Source organism: Bidens hawaiensis, unplaced genomic scaffold (genome assembly GCF_021521415.1).
Source record: "Bidens hawaiensis isolate Kalapana, Puna unplaced genomic scaffold, B.hawaiensis_p1.1 tig00010983_1, whole genome shotgun sequence".
Classification (NCBI taxonomy): Eukaryota; Viridiplantae; Streptophyta; class Magnoliopsida; order Asterales; family Asteraceae; genus Bidens; species Bidens hawaiensis.
This window is the reverse complement of record NW_027491848.1, coordinates 718,707-741,382: the sequence shown is the minus strand read 5'-3', so window position 1 is coordinate 741,382 and position 22,676 is coordinate 718,707.

The window sequence follows — 22,676 nt, the reverse complement described above, 5'->3', positions numbered from 1 at the left end:
CTCCGCCGCCCTGATCGAAATCATATCAAATCGAATCAAATCATAAGAGCCAAAACTTATACGATATGTACATGTTTGAAGATCATATATCATGTGTGTATAGATTAGCATTAAAAGATTATTGTAAGGTTATATTTAGATAACTTATGTATTAGATAATATACTTCTATATTTCACATTTCATTTAGTTATGAGTTATGGAAAATATAATAAAATATGTAATTTGGAACTTTGTCACCAACCACATAAGTTTTGTTGAAATTCTTTTTAATCTAACTTTTTTTAACTTGTTATTTAGAGCATTCACATCTCGTTCTTCATCCTTATCTCTATAATTACATTACAAAACACTACATTTCTCTTTCCTGTTAAATTAAATAATACTTTTATCATTACAGTTTTCTCTCTCCTCTACTCACAACCAATCCAACAAATATTAAAAAATAAATAGGGGCAAACAATTTTCCCCAAATGTTTCCCCAAATTTACAAAAAAACACTACATATTTCTTTCCACCCTATAATTTACACTCACATTCATTCAAAACCTCACCCTATAATTTACCAATCCCCCTCACATAATTACGAGGGATGGGATGGGATGGGATGGGATGGGATGGGATGGGATGGGAATGCTCTTAGTGTAATATAATAAAGGGGGACACTAAATCCTATAACAAAGCGACATATTATTACTTATTATAATTAAAGATTTCTAATCCACTTATATCATGAAATATATATAAGGCTGAGGGGTGTGGGGGGCGCGAGAGGGGGCGCGAGTGGGGGCGCCAGCCAATAATATTGTGACGTGTGACAGAGAGAGAAACTTGATAAGATGGGTGTTGGTAGTGGTGCTCGCGCCCCGGGACATGGTGTGGAGGGGCGCGAGAGGGGGCGCGAGCGGTTTTTTTTTATTTTTTTATAAATGTATTAAAAAAACGTATTATTAAAAAAACTCAAAAATTATTTAAAAAAACACACATTTTTTTGAAAATTCATAATAAAAAAAACATACTAAAAATTAAACAAACAATAATATTTAATAATAAAACTAATCTAATACAAGATCATCTGGTCGCCTCGCCCACAAATGTTCAACCAACTCATGTCGAAGATCCCCGTGTATCTCACGGCTCTTGATATTTGCTATGTTATGAAGTTTTTGTTGATCACTGATTGTGAACGGTTGTGGCGGAATGTCACCTTGGTAGTTTTGGCATATAGCTTTGCCCTCGTCTTCTAACGTCATGTTGTGTAGGATAAGACACGTGTAGACGACGTCCATTATCCTCTCCCGAGTCCAATAACGTATCGGGTTCGCCAGAACATAATATTGTTTTTTTATAGCTCCAAAAGCTCTTTCAATATCTTTTCTAGCAGACTCTTGCTTCTTCGTAAAATACTTCCGTTTGTCGGCGACTGGATCTGTAAAAGCTTGAACTAACACAGCCCATTCGTTGTAAATACCATCGACCAGATAGTACCCGTACTTGAAGAGTTCTTCATTTGCAAGAAAAGATTGAGGTGGTTCAACCCCGTCGATAAGGTCGTTGATCAAATGTGACTGATCGATAACATTAAGGTCGTTATTTGACCCAGCAACACCAAAAAAAGCATGCCAAAACCAAAGATCCTGTGACACCGCCGCCTCAAGTATGAGGGTCGGCCCTTCATGATCACCACGGTGGAACTGACCTCGCCAGGCCGTTGGACACATAGCCCATCCATCATGCGTACAATCGATGCTACCTAGCATCCCAGGAAAACCATGTTTTTCTACGTGCACCTCATATATGCGTTGGATGTCATACGTTGTAGGTTTACGCAGATATCTCCGAGCGTAAGTCGATATGACTCATACGTACAATATATATTAAAAAATGTAATAAATATTTAATAAAAAGTAAAATTAATGTTTTTTACCTTGGCAGAAAAAATGAAGGGATTCACGTGCAACCCTTTTCGACATCTGTAAATACTCATCCAAAGCGTCCGACGAGATGCCGTACGCTAATTGACGGATAGCAGCCGTGCATTTTTGAAGAGGGGTAAAACCGGGAAGACCCCTAGCATCCTCCCTTTGTTGGAAAAAGGGATACCGTGCCTCTAAATCACTCGCTATACGCGTGAACAATTGCCTGCTCATTCGAAAACGAGTTCGAAAATCCGACTCCGCGTATACCGGTTGAGGGCTAAAATAATGCCTCATCAAAGTATCGTTAGCACCCGATCGATCACGATCACGAGGTGGTGCTCTAACCCTCGGGAGTCGGGGTTGATGGGCTTGATTTTGCAAGAGATTGACCACGGTTGCGGTCAAAACTCCCCCTACATGAAGAAGCAAATCATCCTCTTCGGAGGAGTCGGAATCAGACGAGTACGACGACATTATTTTAAAAAAAAAAATGGGACGATGGGTTGTTTGGAGATTGAAGTTGTGTTTGATATGGTAAAAATGGGTTGATTTAGGGGTATTATATAGGATTTTGTAAAGGTTTTTTTAAAAAAGTTTGAAAGAAATGGGTAATATATAGGAAGTGTTGTATAAAGAAATGGGTAAGTTTGGTTTTTTTTGAAGTTGTGTTAAGTGTTGTATAAAATGGGTAATATATAGGAGTAGAAAAAATTTTTTTTTTTAAAAATTAAAGAGCCAACGGCTCATTTAAGTTTTCAAACGGCTCTTTTCACCATTCCCCAAGCCCTAAACGCCACACAGGTCCCGCGAACCCCCTTGCGCCTGCCTCTTTTTCCGCGCTCGCGCCCCTCTCGCGCCTCGGTGGTGTGGTGCTCGCGCCCCGGGCGCGAGCGGCTGTCCTCTTGCGCCCTTTCTCGCGCTCCACACCCCTCAGCCTAATGGTGTTTCTTTTCATGTGTTAAGGGTTCCAGTCATATGATTCGTATAATAGAATATATCTAAAAGTTTAATAGGTGGGTGTGTGGGTCCTTCTAGTGTTTGGAAAAATATTTACCATTCTAGTAATAATAAAAAAATATTTATCAAACAAGTGTAGGTAGCAAAAAATATTTTCATTTATTTTTATTCACCTTTTACTTTTAAATCTAGTTTTTCTATTAGTTAATCTATTATTTATTTTTGTCTCATATTTCTTATACATTTTTTATCCGATAAATCCAGCAACTTATTTTTTATATTTGTTATCAATCATCCTTTTCTATTATTTTAACTAACTCGTTCTAAATCCTTTCTTTTAATTATATTCATTTTATTAACATATTATTTACTTTTCATTTGGATTTGGTTAATCGATTATCTAATTTTATATCATATTTCTTATATATTTTATATCCAATCGAACCAAAATAGCTTTTTTTTAATAGTCAACATTTATATATTTTTGCTAATTCGTTCTTAATTTTTTCTTTTAATTAAAAAAGAAAACGTGTAATTAAATTTGATTCGCTTAAATGTTCATGTTGAAAAAAAACAACAAAAATCAGTGAAACCCAGACGTTGACAAAACACAAGCGTTGCAACGACTATTCGAGGAGAATTTTGTTAGTATTAGCTTTGTTCGTTACAGTACCGGAACTAAACCTAAAAATAAATTCATAAAATTATCATGTTTAATATAAAAAAATTGCTAAAGCACGAGCATTGGTAACAACCAGGAGTCATGGCGGTTATTCAACGCAAATTTGGTCAGTATCATTCAGTTTTATTATGGTATTGGATCTAAATAAAAAAAAATATATACTCTTAAAATGCGCATAATTAAAACAAAATAAAATACATTTAAATCGGTAAAACCCGAACATTGGTAAAAAGCAGACATTGTGGCGGCTATTTAACATGAACTTGATCGATATCGATTAGGTTTGTTACAATACAAAACTATACCAAAAATAAAATTCGTAAAATGAATATATTTAAACAGAAAGACAAAAAACATATTTGAAAAAAATAAAAAAAACAAATAAGAATGTAAATAAAAAAATGTAAAAAAGAATCAAATAAGAATAAATCCTATAACAAATCCACATATTATATAACTATTACTTACTGTAATATAAAATTTTTAATCAAGTGATATCAAGATATATACATGGTATTTCTTTTCATGTGGTTGAGGATTCCAGTCATATGATTCGCATAATAATCGCATAATAAAGGGGAGTAATAAATCCTATAACAAAGCCAAATATTATATAACTATTAATTACTGTAATCAAAGAATTACAATCCTGTGATATCAAGGTATATACATAGTGGTGTTTCTTTTCATATGATTGAGGGTTCTAGTCATATGATTCGCGTAATAGAGGACAATAAATCCTATAACAAAGCCACATATTATATAACTGTTAGTCACTGTAATCAAAGAATTATAATACAGCGATATCAAGTATATACATAGCGGTGTTTCTTTTTATGTGGTTGAGGTTTCAGTCATTTGATGGAAAAATGTATAGATTTAAAAGTTTGATTGGTGAGTTTCTAAAAAAAAACCTTACTGAAATTTTAAAAGAAAAAGATTTTCCAGTAAATCAACTAAATATTATTCACATTTGATTTTTCAAAAACACGGTTCAACTATTTAAAAAGAATCACTAGAGCATTAGCTTTTCGAAAATATATTATATACTAGATTTTATCACCCCGTATTAGGGGATTGTTTTTTTCGTTTATAATATTTAAATATTTTTTATTTTAATTTTATTTATTATAAGTGAGTGAATAATATACTTAAGGTTTAATGATTGAAGGGTTTTACAAATAAATAAGATGTTATAACTTGTCTAAAAGTTATTTGGGTTTGGTGAGACCCATGATCCACTTATTTTTTTTACTATAAAATTGTTTATTAATTATAAATAATATATATTTTTAAAAAAATGCATATTAATTTTTTGTTTATCCCTATTTTATAGATTTTTCATATCAAATATTTGGTGAGATTTATTTTTAATATAATGAGATGTTATAACCCATTTAAGGATTATCTTTGTTTGGTGAGACCTATAAACGTGAATTTGGGTCAAATGCATGAGAATTCACAATTTACATATAAAACAATATGGTGGCTTGAGAAAAAGTAGGAAGTAACCAGAGAGCTTTTAAAGGTTTCGTTTATATATATATATATATATATATATATATATAGGGGAATGATCTAGAGAGAACTCTATATTTGGGAGAGAACTAAGGAACTCCTAACTAAAGGGTTATAATTGTAAATTTAGTCCCTGTAGTTTGCTACTTTCGCCACTTCGGTCCAAAATTTTTAATTTTGTCAATTTAGTCCTCATAGTTTTAAATATTAGCCAATTACGTCCCATCCGTCTAACGGCATCCAGCTATGCCGTTAGTTTAAGGGTATTTTTGTCTTTCTCCTTTTAATTTTGAGTTAATGGTCATTTTAGTCCCTGTGGTTTGATATCTTTGTCAATTCAGTCCAAAGTTTGAAAATTTGTCAATTTAATGTTCAGTTTAATTCAGTTTTTTTTATTTTTTTATTATAACCCTGAAGAGCATAATTCAAGCCCAAAACCATCGAGCAACCTCAAATACTGGTATGCATTTACTCTGGTGACAACAGTAATCATACCCCCCATATATTTAGTTTTTAGACATTTCCTAAAATCTTCTTCATGGTGGAATTCAATGGTAAAGTGGTCAAGGTTTCCCTGAAACCGAATTATATAGAAAAAACTAAAAATTGTTTTGTTGATTAATGTATAATAGTTGATTACGACCCAGATTTCGTTATGATATGTTAATCTCTAAACCCTAAATATTATGCATTCATCAAAGAAACGATTTTTAGTTTTTTCCGTACAATTCGGTTTCACGGAATTGCTTTGACCACTTTACCATTGAATTCCACCATGGGGGAGAGTTTAGGAACCGTCTAGAAACTAAATACGAGAGGAGGGGGTATGATTACTGTTGTCGACAGAGTAAATGCAGACTTGTTTTGGGCTTGGATAACGCTCTCTAGGGTTATAGAAAAAAAACTGACTTGAACTGACAAAATTTCAAACTTTGGACTGAATTGGCAAAAGTATCAAACCACGGGGACGAAAATGACCAATAACTCAAAATAAAAGGGAGAAAGACAAAAATACCCTTAAACTAACGGCATATCTGGATGTCGTTAGAAGGATAGGACGTAATTGGCTAATATTTAAAACTATGAGGACTAAATTAACAAAAATACAAATTTTGGACTGAAGTGGCGAAAGTAGCAAACCACAGGGACGAAAATGGCCATTAACTCTAATTATAAATAATATATATTTTTAAAAAAATGCATATTAATTTTTTGTTTATCCCTATTTTATAGATTTTTCATATCAAATATTTGGTGAGATTTATTTTTAATATAATGAGATGTTATAACCCATTTAAGGATTATCTTTGTTTGGTGAGACCTATAAACGTGAATTTGGGTCAAATGCATGAGAATTCACAATTTACATATAAAACAATATGGTGGCTTGAGAAAAAGTAGGAAGTAACCAGAGAGCTTTTAAAGGTTTCGTTTATATATATATATATATATATATATATATATATATAGGGGAATGATCTAGAGAGAACTCTATATTTGGGAGAGAACTAAGGAACTCCTAACTAAAGGGTTATAATTGTAAATTCGTATTTCAATAGACCTGGAGACACGCTCGATGTTTTCCCCTGTTCATGTTTGACAAAACCCTAACCATGTGTGATGGTTTCAACAAACAGATCGATTTCTATTGAAGATCGATTCCCTATCTGTGCATCGTTACAACTCAATTTCTATTGGAGATCGATTCAAAAGGATTTCAATCGTTTAACATGGAAATTTAAGGTATTTCAGATTCAATTGTTATCCTACTGATTCATGTTTTTCTTTACTGATTTGCAATTGTTTCACTGTTAAATTGATTAAGTGTTGCTTCGTTTGACAGTTTTACAATCGAAATTAACCCTATAAGTCAAGAATTGGGTGATTTAAGGTTAGACACCATTTTTACTTGACGTAGATACCTAATTTGTTGATTGGTGTGCCCAGTCGAGCTCATATGTCGATATTAAATCAATATATGGCAATTCTAATGGTATTCTAATACAATTTGGTCGTTTTGACAACATGATAACATCTTATTATATGATGCATATATGTATTATAATGTAAAGTATTACATATATGTAATATAATATACCTGATTAACGTATTTTTGCTCACACGTATACTTGCTATCATGTCATGTTACAGCTAATTTATTGTGATGTTGTTAATTTTTTTACAATGAAATTGATTTGATATTGGTAATTCTATGTCAGAAACGACTATTAGTCGAGGAAAAAAACTATATTTTGTTTTATCGGAGTCATTAAATGAGTTCATCTACTAATTTTGCGTTAAATTCTATCAATTCTATAGGTATTACTTGCATATTATTCGTGTTAAGCGGCTATGTAACATTTTATTTATATATTACATATATGTAATATTCGATATAAGACGTTGAACATGTTAATTAAAGGTATTTCAATCATTTTACTGTAAAATTGATTTAAATATTAGCGCTTCTAGGTCATAAACGCCTATTACTCAAGGAAAAATCCATATTTTTTTTATATAAGTGCATAAATCAGTTCATCACCTATTTTGCTTCAAATTCTGGAAATTATATGTATATATATTCCAGGCATTTTATTGGTGTTGAGCTACGATGTATCATTATGTTTATGCATTACAATTTGAATTTGCCTTTGAATGCGTGGCTGGCCCGTTTCCCTTTTGCAGATTAGATGGTTTGTATTACAATCTTTTCATAAATGTTGAGTTATGGTGACAACTAGATAGCATAAGACTTAGAGGTTTACAAAACAACAAGGATACAACTCCTATAACACAGTTATGATCAACAAGAAATCTCAATTTCTTTGATTAGATTTCAGTTTGTTTGGTTCTGTATATACTTATAGTTTGTGATAAGAAACTGATGCTATTTCCATTTTTCAAATTTTATATTTCTGGTTTCTACTTACTTCACAACTTTATACACGAGACTCGTATAAAAGCTGGAAGCAAGTTGAATCAAACCAACAATTGACCACAAAGAAGCCATATGCCAACATTGTTTCGTTGGATTTTATTTCATCTGTAATATGGAATGATATTGTCGACTTTGATGACATACACAAGTAAGGGCCATTGGTTTCTTTCATAATTATTGAGATCGTATAGAATTTAATTTGTGAAATAAATTAAAGTTTTATTTATTTATTTTTGTGTGTGTAGGGATTGGTTGAACTATGGGCGCTTCAAGTCAAATAACAATTTTGAATGAAATCAAAGATAGCTCATTTACTTCAGCGCAACTTTATATCTTCCATCTTGTGTAACATGTGTTGTTTTTTACTCAAATGAGGATTAGTATTTTTTTTCCTACTTGTAGTTGGTGCAAAACTCTACTGTCTTTTTTTGTTATTATGTTGATTTAACCAGTGAACATGTATTATAATTGTACCGAGTATATGCTTTATAATAGTGTAATATATACTCAACACGGTGTATCATATAACAATTAACACCAACACATAAAAGTAATGCAACATTCCTATTCATGTCGTTATAACATATCATATTCTAACAACGTTCACATATTCAACATTCGCATCAGATTGAACTAACTGAAACCCTAGACGACCGATTTGAAGACGAGCAATGCGAATAGTGATGGTTTGAGGCAGAGAGCGATGATGGCGGAACGATTGAGCGGTGCAAGGTTTTATGTAATATAATACGTTGTATACCTAAAAAAATGTTGAATTAATATTATCATCAAATTAGCTAACACCATCATATAAAAATATCATAAGTTTCATATTAACATTCGTATTGTCTTGACTTGTTCAATTCCAACTCCTAAGCTTTTGATAACATCTCGTCATTTAATCTCGTCGTTTATTTGAACTCGCATTAACACCAACAAACCTTGGAATGGAGACAAACGTGTTCGCATTTCAAATAATGTATTTTTTTTATCACGCCTTTATTTTTAACTCCAATTTTTTTCCCAACATTGTGTTTTTTTTTATTTGCACCTTCTCTGGTTTATGCGCTTCATAACCTGATTATAAATTAAAAGAAACAATTAGCAATACACATATGCAATATATTAGTACAATACGGTCAACCCAATATTAACCGAAGTACCGCGTATGCATGTAATACATAAGAAATGCATCTGTATTGCATATATGCAATATATTTGGACAACGTATATGTGTAATACATATTGGTAATGCATATACATGTAACATGTATTACGTATATGTAATATATCTGGCATTTCATATATGTCATACACCAGAACTGCGAATACGTGTTATACATCAGTATTGCATATACATGAAATACAGATGTAGTGCATATCTGCAATACACAGATGTATTGCAATACAAAGATGTATTGCATATATGTAATACACAAGAACTGCGTATACATGTATATATTAGTAATGCATACATTTAGTGCATTAATAATGAAAGTAATGCATCTATAATACATATATGTAATACACCATAATCGCGTATACGTGATACATCATTAATGCATATACGTAATACATTAGTAATTCATATATGTAATAATTCATGTATTACATGTAAATGTTTAGTATGTATTACACTATACGAGGTACAAATGTGTGAAATTAAACATTACAATCGTTTAATTGTTATTTTTCTTCTAATTTATGTTTGATTTTGAAGCAGATTTGGACAAACTAGACGATCAAAACAGAGTTTCTGAAACAGAGTTTTTTTTTTGACATTTTCGTGGTCTTTATGTCTATGACATATATATAATATAACCGATTCAAATATATGTAATCACAATACTATATATATGAAATGTATCAGCTTATCTAAACCATGCCATCAGCACTCCTATATTTGTCATTATTTTCTTAAAACAATAGTAATACATATATGCAATGGTGTTGCATATATGTAATACAATAGCGTTGAACGTATGCTATACAACATTATTGTACATATGTTATACAATATTACTGCATTTATGTTTCCCAGCATACATATGTATCGAGCATCTAAATTGACGAAAACAAATAATTAGATTAGAAGAAAACCTACAGTTTGTGAGGCCTTAGGTGAGCTGAGATTCTACCGATGTGCTGCCAGTATCTCCCCTGCCATGTTGCTGCATATTCTAGAAAAATTAGTGATGAATAAGTTGTACAACGAGTTATGATTCAATTACAAACAACCGAAGTGTACAACTATAACCATAATAATTTTTATTTAAGTTGTTTTACCCTGACGAATAGGTAGCTTGAAGTCTTAAACAAGAATTATTTAAAAAATAATCAATCAAACACGTTATTATCCAAACGTGTTCATTTAGACATTTCATCAAATAGTTGGAGGGCATACAAAATGAAACGATAAATTAATCATATAAATTTAGATACATACCAAAATTGAACAATAATATATGCAATAAAACAAAAACGAGATCATTTACACATATGTATTAAAAATAAACGTATACATTTATGCTACATATATGCAATATTCGACTAATAATCAAAATATAGATGAACTGATGTCAACATACGCATTGTTCATGACTTTTATATGTATCTATTACATTATATTGTTCTTCGATTAAAGAAAAAACACAAAAGCAGGGATTATCGGCTTGATTTCCATGTGATACACCTAATCGGATCATAGAATGTGTGAAATTAGCTATTACACTCATTTACCTGATGGAGTTCTTTGTATTTGTGCTTGATTTCACAATCAATTTGTTTGATTGTGCACCCATATCGATGATCTACAACTAAAACCCTAGATTGATAGAAAGATATGAACGACGGGAATGAGAGGCATGAGAATTGAGAGGAAACAATGGAAAGTTAAAGACATTATTACCCTTCTTCATTAAAACCCCTTTTTTGTTCCTTTCCACCTTCCTTTCTTTTTTTTTTAATCCTTTGGTTTATTAAAATCAATGGTATTAAGAGTAGTTCTCTAGTTCTCTCTAGATCCCACCCCCACACACACACACACACACATATATATATATATATATATATATATATGTGTGTGTGTGTGTGTGTGTGTGTGTGTGTGTGTGATAGATAGACATAGATTTATGGTTATGTTAGATAACTACTACTCCTATAATCTAAAGGTTATGTGTAAAGGAGGGCTACAAAAGGGGGACGATTTATGACATGTGACGCCACATTAGCAAAGATGCGATTTTTATATTAGGGTTGTGGCAGTGTTGTAGCCTAAAAATGAACCCCAAAGCTTGCCATTGGTCCATTAAATAAAATAAAAATATTCCTTTAACATTCACTGTCGGCAAATTCCTCTCGCCCCCCCCCCCTATCGGCCCGCTTATCGCCTGGGGGCGATGCTACAACTTAAAATTGCCCCAAAAGTGGGGGATTTGTCGCCAACTACAGGTAGTCTTATGTACTCATGTGTGAGTATTTACTTTCAGCTCATGTTGTACGTGAACTACCATTAGGATATCAAAATTTTATGGCGTATCATCAACAAAACGTCGGTTTAGCTAACAAAATTGTTAGTGCAAAATGTCTAACGCTAGGTCTTGTATAGTTAAAACGAGCTGAATATGCCATATTAGTTTTTTTAAGGAGCGTATAAGTTGAATAACCAACGTATAAGACCTATACGCACTTTATAAGTCTTATACGCCAATCAACTTATACGGTTCATAGGAAATGTGTATATATATGCTTAGAATTGTCATATTTTGTAACAGTTTTGTAATCTTTGGAAATAACTTTGTACTAAATTGTTATATGAATATTAGTGATTGTTACAGTGAGTTGACATGTGTTTAGTTCCTCTGCTACGTGTTTCCATCATTTAGCATAGTATAGTAAACGCAACATTTTCGATCCGTTTCATGTTGTATCTACACCTATTTGATGACATATGATGATCCGACTCCTGGTCTTTCAAGTGGTATCAGAGCATATGGCTCATGTTTACTACTGAATTGAACACATCAACTCGTTTATATTTGAAGATTTGAAGAGTCAAAGTTATAAACTGGTTCTTATTCTTCAATTACACACTCATTTATGGATTAATTTCGAATTCAATCTGGAATCATGTTCGCAATCATCTAAGGATCATTTCTACAAGAGTTTATTTAATCAATTCAATCAGATTCATCAAAATCATATCATGTTTCATGTCCACAGTGTGTGCATCGTATAAGTGTTCAGCTTCAACATATAAGATTATCTGAACGTATAAGTTGTTTCGCCGTATAAGCGAGTGAGGCGTATAAAATTGTGCGTGCCGTATAAGTGGGTTATATGTATCAGATTGTTCTCCGTATGAGTGTTATACGCCGTATAAGTTCCAGTATAAACGTATAAGAGACTTACACGCTATAAAGACTTATACGCTTTCATTACTTACACGCTATTATATATATACACACACACACACGTTGTTAAAGCTGTTTTTCTTGATTTTCGTGCAATAATAGAAGAATTGAATGCTTTCGTGACACACCCTTCGCTAATACTTCATAATATCAATCTAGAGAATGAAATGGGAATGCCTATTAAGCCCCCGAAGCTGTTGAGGATGGAAGATTATCCAAGTTGGGCGGATAAATATGAGCCTTATGTGCAAGCTGTGAATTATGAGGCATGGGAAGCGGTTGAAGTGGAATACACCATTCCACGTACTAAGAATGGTACCAGCTATCGGTTATCGCAAATTCCTGAGGGTGATAAAGCAAGATTTATTCGAGAGAAGAAGATGATGAATATTTTCCAACAAGCCATTAAGTTTGAGATTTTTCAACTATTACAACACAATGGCTCATGTCATTCGATTTGGTAAGCTTTATTGAACAAAGACAGAGGGAATCCAGATATGAGAAAGTCTAAAATAGCTCTGCTGAAGAAGGAATTTGATATCTTCACAATGGTCAAAGGAGAATCAATGGCTCAATTGATCCAGAGATACTACCATCTGGTGAATGAAATGAAGAGATTGAGCATTGATAAGCAAGAGTATGAGTATATTGACAAACTTGCTGATTCTTTATCTGAAGAATGGGAGACATTCATTATGATCCAACATTCAAACCCGATTGCATATTCCATATTAACTCTAGCTCGATTCATTGAAAAATTGGAAGCACAAGAACTCGAAGTTCGCAAGAAGCAGAAAATGAAGAGTACTATGGTAACTCAAGACATCAGGTTATATTTCAATTCATAACAATCTGTGGTAGCTCCTAACCCGAAAATCCAAACCGCTTTTGTCACGAATAGTAGTTTTGGTGGTAGTTCTCAATCAAGTCAACCACCTAACATACCACACTACACAAGCTCTTACACTGGAACTAACTCTGCTCCTGATCAAGCATCAAAACCTCCAAGTCCATCATTTTATGTTGTGCAATGCAACATAGCTGTTAACCTAAAAAACAACAATGGACTTACTGTCAAGAATGTTCAAGAACATATGGCTTTCCTATGATCCATCCTCGAGTCATATGAATGCTCAATAGCTGGGCGAATTGGAAACTACAACATGACAAAGTAGGATTATGACCAAATAGATCCTGAAGAGATGGAGATGTTGCATATTCGTTGGTGTATGGCTATTGTTGTCAGAAGAGCTCAAAGATTTAGGGAAATTATTGGAAAGAATCGTCTGGATGGGACGACTTCAAAACTCGGATTTGACAAGTCAAAGGTCCGATGTATTCGATGCAAGGAGAAAGAGAATTTCAAGAGGGAATGCACGAACCCAGAAGCTGGAGGAATTAGTCATAATCCTTTTGGTAGGGACTACAATAGGTAACCCATTTATCATCAAATCTCTCCTGCATCAGCAAAATCATTACAAAAACTCGAGGCTTCGTCATCAAAAGCTTGTCACACACAAGTAAATGAAGATTTCAACTGGAATTCTATTGTTCACCGAGCAAATGTAGCTGAGTTAATTGGTGAGGTTCAACAAGCTGGAGAACATGTATGTGTTGTGAATGCAGGTGAAGCAATGAAATATGTGGAAGATATTGCTGAGATCAAAATAGCTAATCTTGCTGATCAAGAGGAGAACAACACTGATGAGATGTCAAGTGATCCTGAGGAGACATAATCTCCTAAGAGTTTTGATTCAATTTCAAATTAATTTTTTAAATCATTTTTGCTACCTGATGTGTTTGAAAGTTTTTCAGGTTGGTTTAATAAAGAGGAAGTGCCTCACGGAAAGATTGACTTTGGAGTTGATGAAGAAGATGAGATTGAGACAACTGATGAAATTCCAGCTGTAAAAATTGAAGAAATTAGTGATCCAACTATGCCAACTAAAGGTGTTCCAACGACAATTGATGAAGTGAGTATTGATGATGTTGAAGAAGAGTCCTCTCATTATGCTTACATGGCTGGGCAGGTAACATTTTTTACTAAAATGGTTAAACATGTTCGTGAGTCGTGTGTTGAAAAATATTTTATTATTGATTCATTAAAATCCGACTACAATAATGTGTTTCTTGATTATAAAAGTATTAAAGAAGCTTATGATAAGCTTAAAACGTGTGAGAAAAACTTGTGGGTGAAAATCCTACTAGATGAGAAAACGATCTCTATGCTTAAACAGACGGTTGAGGATAAACAGATTGCTATTAATAGTCATATTGATGAGAAAGCGGAACTTGAAAAGGAACTTCAGCTAATTTAAATTGAAACTGAAAGAGTTGACACTAAATTGAAAAGTTATTCCACTTCATCATATGCCCTCTTGATCACTTTGTCCCAAAACCATCTGTTGATATTTCAAGGGACAGAAAGGATGATCCGAAATAACATTCTGTACCGCCTCCTATGGAGTTCTTATGCTCCAAAAGAACCGGAAGGGTTCTTCAAGGCGATGAATGTGGTGACTGGTGCACCACATAATGATATTTCATCATCTCTTTCATGTGAAGAGCAACTTGTTAAGTCTTTCAACAACTCTAAATGTGAGAGCGAGGTGGGTAAGAAAGCTGCAGAACATATGTTGTCTGAAGCAAAACCAGAAAGTAAATCAAGTGATAATACCGGCAAAAAAAAATTCAAATTTGCTAGTTTTTATCACAAAAGACATTGTATTGGGTTCAAAGAGGGTAAATCAACTGGTTTTAACAAAGAGTATGTGAAACCAAAGATGGTTTTCGAAAGATTGTTTTTGTTAAAGGTGAGACCTCTGAGGAAGAGAAAGATTTTAAAAACGGGGTGTGGAGAAGGAACTTTTGAAAAACGATTTTGAAGTTGGTGAGTCATCAAAGTTAAAGAAGATCCAATGTTGGTTTTTATAAGAAAACAAGTTCTGTTGGGAAGAATTGGGTTGTTAAGGGTAAAATAAAAGATAAACTAGTTAATTCAACCAATGAAAAAGATGTTGAGTCTTTAAAATCTGAGCCTTCTAATTCTAATTCGTTTAAATCATGCTCATAAGTTGAATCGTTAACTGATTGTGATGATGATAACTTTGATGATTATAGCTTTGATAAAATGAAACAACCCAAGACCAATTAGGCTAGGTTACCTTGTTTCACTAACCGCTTAAGTCTTGTAGGGGCTTTCAAGATCCAATGACTCAAGTTGGATTATGGATAGTAGAGCCTCTCGACACATGAATGGAACTCTCCATTTACTGAAAAATGTTAAATCTATTCGGGGAGGATATGTGGGGTTTGCGGGAAATCAAGGTGGTCAGATTATTGGTGAGGGTACTTTGTCAAACGGGAAGGTGATGTTTGATAATGTGAACTACATTACTGAGTTGGAGAATAATCTGTTGAGTATCTCACAAATCTTTGACAAAGGCTTTTCAACTCACATTACAAGTCAAGATTGTTTGATTCTGAAGCCAGGATTCAAGATACCAGATGAATGGGTATTGATGAAGGCACCATGAGAGAATTATCTTTATAGTCTACATATGGGTGTGGCATCAACGGCTCAAGGCACTGTTCAGTGCTTTGTCACCAAGGCATCAAAAAAAGAATCGGTGTTATGGCATCGACGGATGGGTCACATAAACGTTCGTAATATGAACTGTCTTGTTTATAACCAACTTGTTGAGGGAGTAAACATCAAAGGGTTTCATTTGAGTACCGATTGCTTGAGTTGTAAGAAGGGAAAACAAAAGAAGAAGTCTCACCTGACGAAGTGTCTCAACTCAATCAGCTTAACTTTCGAGAGGGTACACATGGATTTGTTTGGTCCCGTGAACGTCAAAAGTTTCATTGGCAAACTTTATTTCTTGGTGGTCACTGATGATTACTCACGCTTCTCGTGGGTGATGTTTCTTGAGTCGAAGGATGAGACCATCGACAACTTAGTGATACTATTCAAGAAACTTGAGATGTTATATAATCTGCCAATCAGAAGAATTAGAAGCGACAATGGTACCGAATTCAGGAACAAACGGATGCTTAAATATTGCGATGAACGTGGTATTCTGCATGAATTCAGTGCTCCTTATACTCCATAACATAATGAAGTTGCTGAATGAAAGAATTGGACTTTGATTGAAATGGCAAGGGCTATGTTGGCTGATTCTAAACTACCTGCTAGCTTTTGGTCAGAAGCTGTTGCCTCTACTTGTTATACTCTCAACCGCGTTCTAACAGTAAAGAAGTTTGGCAAAACTTGTTTCGAGTTGCTTAATTGACGAAAGCCAAACTTGAAGTGGCTTGAGCCATTTGGATCACAATGTACAGTTCTTGATCTTAATGGTAAATTTGGTGCTAAGTCTGTGGAGGGATTCTTTGTTGGTTATGCTAGTCGATTATGACGAGTATTCTTACCTAGCATTAACCAGATTGTGCAAGTGCAACATGTTGATTTACAACGTTATGCTACTCCTATTCAACGAAATGATGATTCATAGATGTTTTTATTATGACAGCTTATGGAATTGTTTCTTATTTCCTGAAGAGGAAATCACTGATGAAATGGCCACACTGTTATTTCAACAACACTTGGGTGAAGGAGTTTGTGAAGATTATACAACACAAGAAGTTCCTATTTTCAATGATGATCCGACACCTAATGTTGATGAACCTATTGATGATACGCCAGCTACACCATCCTTTGACGATGATGGTGAGGATCACGATGATGTGATTGAATCGTTGGTTCAACCAACACCCTGTTTCTGATGAAGTGGTTGGAGAAGTGAATGTCAATAATCTTCCAACTGACGTGGTGGTTCCTTGTGAAGTTACTCCTCGAACCTTATCATATCACCCGGAAGAGAATATTATTGGTGACTAAATACTGGAGTACGAATTCGAAGTCAAATCGACCAGAGCTTTCAATGTTACTATGCACAAGTTACTCCTCTTCAAAATCGGTTCTCATTCAACTGTTTTGTTCAACAAATTGAACCGAAGACATATAAGCAAGCTTTAACGGAAGAAAGTTGGGTCAATGCGATGCAAGAAGAGTTGTTACGGTTTGAAAATTTTGGTGTGTGGAAACTTGTTGATCTACCTGATGACAAAAGGTGTATAAATACCAAGTGAGTTTTCAAGTGTAAAAGGGACGAACATGGAATTATTTTCAGAAACAAAGCTCGATTGGTGGTTCTTAGATTTATCAAAGGGAAGGAATCGAATACAATGAAGTCTATGCTCCTGTGACTAGACTTGAAGCAATAAGGATTTTCTTGGTTTTTGCATCTTGGAAAGGATTCAAGGTTTATCAGCTAGATGTGAAGTCTGCTTTCCTTAACGGAAAATTGGGTGAAGAAATCTATGTGGGACAACCACCGAGGTTTGTCGATCCAATCCACAAAGACAAGTTGTACTTGCTCTTTAAAGCTCTTTAAGGATTATATCAAGCCCCGAGAGCTTGGTATGAAAAATTGTCTCAACACCTGTTATACAATAGCTTTGTTCGTGGCACCGTCGATTGTACACTCTTCACAAAGGAAGTAAATGATTATTTACTGATAGTCAAGGTCTATGTTGATGATATCATCTTTGGGTCGACAAACGATGTTCCGTGCAAGGAATTTGAGGATGTTATGAAATCAAATTTTGAGATGAGCGCAATGGGAGAATTGAAGTTTTTCTTGGGATTGCAAGTTGAACAGCTTTCTGATGGTATATTCATTCATTAAACGAAGTATGTCAAGGATAACCTACAAAAGTTCAATATGGCTGACTCAACGTCGATCAACACTCTAATTCTTCTTAATCACTCCTGATCCCACCGGGGAAAAGGTTGACGAGACACTTTAACGTTCTATGATTGGTTCCTAGATGTATCTCATAGAATCAAGGCCAGACATCATGTATCCTACCTATTTGTCCGCCCGATATCAATCCAATCCAAAAGTCTCTTACTTGACGTTAGTGAAGCGGATACTTTGGTATCCAAAGGGATGTCCATGGGTCGGTCTTTGGTATCCAAGAGACGATGTTTTTGAGCTGAGAGCCTATTCTGATTTGGATTATGGAAGCTGGAAGCTGAATGCTAAGTCTACCACCGCCGGTTGTCAATTCTTTGGTAGCAGGTTGGTGACATGGCAGTGTAAGAAGCAGACGACTGTATCGCTATCTACCTGTGAAGTTGAGTATGTGGCTGCATCCAGTTGCTATTCTCAGGTTTGATGGATACAATAGCAGATGCATGATTACGATTTGAAATTTCTTACAACTCCCATTTTTGTAGATAACACTGCTGCTATTTCCATTACTAAAAACCTGGTAAGTCACTCTAAAACTAAGCATATTGACATACGGTATCACTTCATCCATTATTGCAACGAGAAGAAGTTGATCACCGTAGAAAAATTCACGCCGACGAACAAAAAGCCGATGTTTTTACTAAAGCTTTCGATAAAAACCGATTTCCGTATTTGTTGGGGATTAACAGTATTAAGAATTTCGGAGGTGGGAAAGTGAGTGATCCCGAGGTTAAGGATTCTGACCTTGAGTAACCATTCACCAGGCCACATTTCGTTGTTTAGAATATTTGTAAATAGTTTTTGATTTTTGGGGGAGAAATGGTTTAAGAAAATTCAAAACATTGTTAAATCTTAAAAGCCAAAAAAAATTAAAAATCTTAAAATCCAAACATTCAAATATCTTAAAAGTCAAAAACATTAAAAAATGATAAAAATACATAAACAATAGAAAATGCTTCTCAAAATGAGTTTTGAAGCATAAAAGGAAAATGAAAGTACATTGATCTTCTTGTTCCAAGTACCGGTAAAATGAAGTATCAATGTCTATTGCTTAATGTTGGTAGGCTTTTAAACAAACAAGTAAGAGAATAAGTGATATAATCATAAATAGCCAAATTGAAAGATGGGTTACAATTAAAGCAAAAGTCTTGGTAATGATGGCAGAAATGTAATGGCCTGTCATACTCAAGCCTTATGTTTCAGTAGATCACCAAAAATAAAGTATTATTAAAAGTGTTTTAAGCATCTAGTACATGATCTATATTTCAATGGTGTATGGTTTTGTGGTCTTTATGCAGTATCATCTGGGTATTCATTTTGGTGAATATTTAAAAATGTGCTCAAAGAGCGAACCCTGAAAAGTCATTAAACTTGATCACTTTGTGCTTTGTACAACATTCACTACTGACCTGATCAAACACGCTTTTAGTCATACATTGCCCCTTGCTCGCGTCTTATTACCATTAAGAAACGTATCACAAGGGACACAATGTCTGCAAGCCGACAGATGAAATCGTGCATACCCATCCATGGTGAAGGAAACTTAGGGTATTGCTTGATAACGGGGGTATGCCTTGCTGAGGAAAATTATTGCTAAGATTACCATATTAAAAGTTTAAAATGTTTTGATCTGCTGGTTCTAAGGTTTAAGTCAAGTTGGGGTGACATGGTAAAAATCAAATTAAGCCTGAATCAAGATTAGAATCTAATCATGTTATGATATTGTGTGCTTAATTGAACCTTAATCGTATCACTGTGTCTCTGAATTTCTTGTTATAAAAGTTTAAGTCGACAACATACCAATGACTGACATAACATTAGACATAATAAAGCTGAAAACCGTGATGGAAGAACGAATATATCAATATGATTCCTTACTCAACTCACAAAAATATGTTTCTTACTGTTCATGTGAAAATAGTTTTATTTTGATTTTTTTTATTATTACTTTCGTTTATAAACCAAAAATATTTGATATTTTTTATTATTTTTGATTTTGGTGAATGGTGAATCGGGATTGGATATCCGAGAATCTGAATCGAGTGGTTGATTTTGGCAAAAAAAATTTCAAAATTGGGTTTAAATTTCAAGATGATTCATCAAGCTCATTAATTTGGACTTGGTTGGGCTTGAAAGTGTGAAATTTGTTGGATTTAAACGTTGTTTGAACTATACAACGTATAAGTATTGTACTTATACGGCGTATAAGTCTTTATGACTTATACGCCGTATAAGTCCAATACTTAAATGGGCGTATAAGTGAATGGTATATATATGTATGTTATACGCTGATATGTTTATTTTCAACTTATACGTGCTTTGAGTGATATATCCGAAATTTAAACTGTTCTTGATTTGTTGTCCGTATATCGTTTTGTTTACTTAGTGTTATCGAAATTACTTATTCTTGTGGTTGATTCGCACACCACTCGAATCTTTGAAGGTATAATTTGAGTCTAATCTGTTAGATTTGAAGTGTTTTACATTGATGAACAGTGCCAGACCCATTTAGACATAATTAGACTTAATTTTTGGACATTGTACATAGGGTTTTTGATATAAAAATGATATCGATGAGTAGTCGAACATTATTGTCCGTGTTTAATTGTCTTTTGTTGTCTCATTTGTCCAAATTAATTTTGACCTAGGTTTGGTTTTTGATCGTATAAGTTGGAGGTTATACGGCGTATAAGTTCTAAATCTTATACGTTTATAACACTTATCCGTTCTTGGGCTTACACGTTGACACAGGCTTACACGAACATAGTCGCTTACACGCTGATCTTAAGACTTATACGGTGTAATGACTTATCCGTTCATAAATACTTACATGTTCATAAGACTTATCCGCTGATAAGTGTATTATACGATGATACAAGACTTATACGTTGTATTATACTTACATGTTGATATCACTTATACGGAACTTGTACTTAGAAAATTTTTAAAATTGTTATTTTTTTATAAATAATTTCTAACATGTGGTTGTTTGTTTGTGTGTGCAGATGGTGAAAGAGTATGATGTTAATCATAACTTTTGTGCATTTATGGATGGTACAAGCGATAAGATGGAACCGTGTAGGCTGATATTGCCATTTTTTCAATTTTTGAGAATTATTAAGGCGATTACGACTAACATTGTTGTGATAAAGGAGATTATTGAAGAGTTCTTGAAGAATGCGAAGCTTGAAGAAGAATTTATCAAGTCAGTGGTACAAAAGAAGGAGATTATTGTTTCTGAACAAGTGTTACAGGATGTTTTGGAGATACGCGGTGAATCGATTGATCCTATTACTTAGGACGAAAGGATGGTCAAGGGATGCTTACAGAGAATGGGTTACTAGAATGATGTAAACAGGGTTGCATATTTGAAGACGGGATTAGTGAGATCATTCAAGTTCATGGTGAATGTGATAGTTCATTGCTTGGGACATCGTAAGGATGGTTATGAGGAGATTTTAGACTACCAGATGTGAATGATGGCTGCTCCTTGCTTGAATCTAAAATATAACTTCTCTAAGGTTATATTCGAGCATATGAAGATGTATTATCAGAGCAAGTGGCTGATGTATCTAAGATTTATTCAGTTGATAGTCGAGCTATAATTCCCTGAGGTTACTAATATTGGTGGAGAGATGAAACTGGCTCACATGTCGGTGAATGGGAGTGTGAAGTTGAATTCGTACAAGAAGAAATCTGAGGAACAAATTCCTGTGTTTCTGGCTATATTTGGACATTTGAGAGATCCTGATTATATTACACCTTCTGATAATAAGTGGAGAAAGGATTATAGTGGCTCAGATCATGATATCGAGAACGTTTGTATGCCGAGGTTTGTACCTATTGGTGGAAGTCGTTGGTTTGTGAAGTCTGAGACTGATGAGGTAGAAGGTTCTCAGAAATCTATGAAGAAACGTAAGCGTACTGTTAAGGTTGAACCAGTGACGCCTCCTGCTCCAGTTGCACAACAACAACCTGTTGTTGATGCTGAACCAACTGTTGATACAACTGGAGAGGAAACAGAATCTGATCCTGATATTCATTGAAATATTTTGGCTGATCCTCGTGTAATGTATGAATTGAAAAAGGAACGACGGCCAAAGAAGAAGTTTGATACTGATGCTACTTATGTTCCTGAGTTAAGAAAATCAAAGAAGAAACGTGTAAAGCATATGGTTAAAAGGTCTATAGTTGATTCATGTTTGGTTGATGAACCAGAGGATGTGGATGTTGGAGTTATTAAGATAAGGAGATAAATGTTAAGAAGACTCCTGAACCGGCTAAGGCTGACGTGGAAGGTGAAAAGACACCTGTATTTGAAGTGGGTTTAGATAATGCTATTGACAAACTGTTAAAGGCTCCAACTGCTTGGAAGTTTATTCCACGTTCTACACCTGCAGTTGAAGAACCAGTACACAAAGAGACTCCTAAAG